At 30.7% G+C, this 1,269-nt stretch overlaps 1 protein-coding gene across 1 annotated transcript in view; it reads left to right on the top strand.

Annotated features, from left to right (window-relative positions):
* Nucleotides 1-1,269, top strand: part of LOC107571817 (cell cycle control protein 50A-like) — a 12,944-nt gene that overhangs the window by 4,284 nt on the left and 7,391 nt on the right. The window lies entirely within an intron of this gene.

The following is a 1,269-nucleotide window of genomic DNA, read 5'->3' as shown; positions in this document are numbered from 1 at the left end:
TCGCGTCTCGCAGAGAGCAGCATCTTTAGAAAGACATGTAAAATGAATGCAAGTTCAACTTTTAAAAAACATGTCTAAAGACGTTATGGCGGTTTTCCCCATCCCATTGTATCTCATGTTTTTAAATGAAGAAAGTAGCCTGCTCTTTGTGATTGGTTTTCGGTCCTTTGTATTAAACTAGACATACAGGCATGGTGCTGTTTTTTTTCTAATTGTTTAAGCAACTTTATTAATTATATATGTTTTATAAACATTATTTTAAACATTGTGCACTTTTTTTTTTTCAAAGATAGTCGTGTTATTTTATTACGCTTTGAAGAAACATGCATAATATTTTGCTCGAGGCGCCCTCTTGTGGCCTCAGGAGAGAAGCCAAAAGCTTTTTCCCCCCTAACTGAAATTATGCCTTTTAAATGCGAATATAATTCGAATTTTGATAATATTTAAGTAGAAAATTCGAATTTAGTTTTTCAGTCATTTTGACAGCACTACACATGAGGCACACTGCTTAGCGACGGGGCCGCATTTGCTGCTCATCAAACATTTCTGATTATTATCAAATATCAATGTTGAAAACACTTGTGCTGCTGCTTTTTTTTTTTTTTGTGAAAACCGTGATACTTTTTCAAGATTATTTGATGAATAGAACGTTTTTGTAATATTATAAATGTCTTTACTGTCACTTTTGATCAATTTAATGCATCCTTGCTGAATATAAGTATTAATTTCTTTTAAAAAATTATACAAACCCCAAACTTTTGAACTTAAATATTTAATTTGGCATTAATGTAAATAGTCTGTTCATTGGTTTGTACTGTTGCTTGCTTTGGTATTGATTGTTCAGCCAAAATAACATAAAAAATATATAAATATATCTTTCCACAAAAGTTCCAGTCATCAAAAGCATGTGATAGTTTTGAATTGTTGCACAATGGATTGTGAAAATTACACAGTATTTTATTTGATACCTCAAATCAAATGAAATATGGCATGCCAAGTATGTCGACAAAGTCTATAACAGAGGTGCCTAAACTTTCGAATATGAAAGTCCAAAAATCAAACTTGATTGAGGGCCATGAGCCAAAAGTAAATGTTGCATTATACCCAAACATATTATATTAAAATATATTAAATAAAAAATTAAATAATAAAAAATGTAAATATAATAATATTTTTATATTGTTTTTTTTCAGTCAAATTCACTTCACACATATACAGACACACACACTCTCACTCTCACACACACACACACACACACACACACACACA

Source organism: Sinocyclocheilus grahami, unplaced genomic scaffold (genome assembly GCF_001515645.1).
Source record: "Sinocyclocheilus grahami isolate Dianchi unplaced genomic scaffold, SAMN03320097.WGS_v1.1 scaffold1655.1, whole genome shotgun sequence".
NCBI lineage: Eukaryota > Metazoa > Chordata > Actinopteri > Cypriniformes > Cyprinidae > Sinocyclocheilus > Sinocyclocheilus grahami.
The sequence above is the reverse complement of the archived record's forward strand: the minus strand, read 5'-3'. Positions and strand labels throughout refer to the sequence as shown.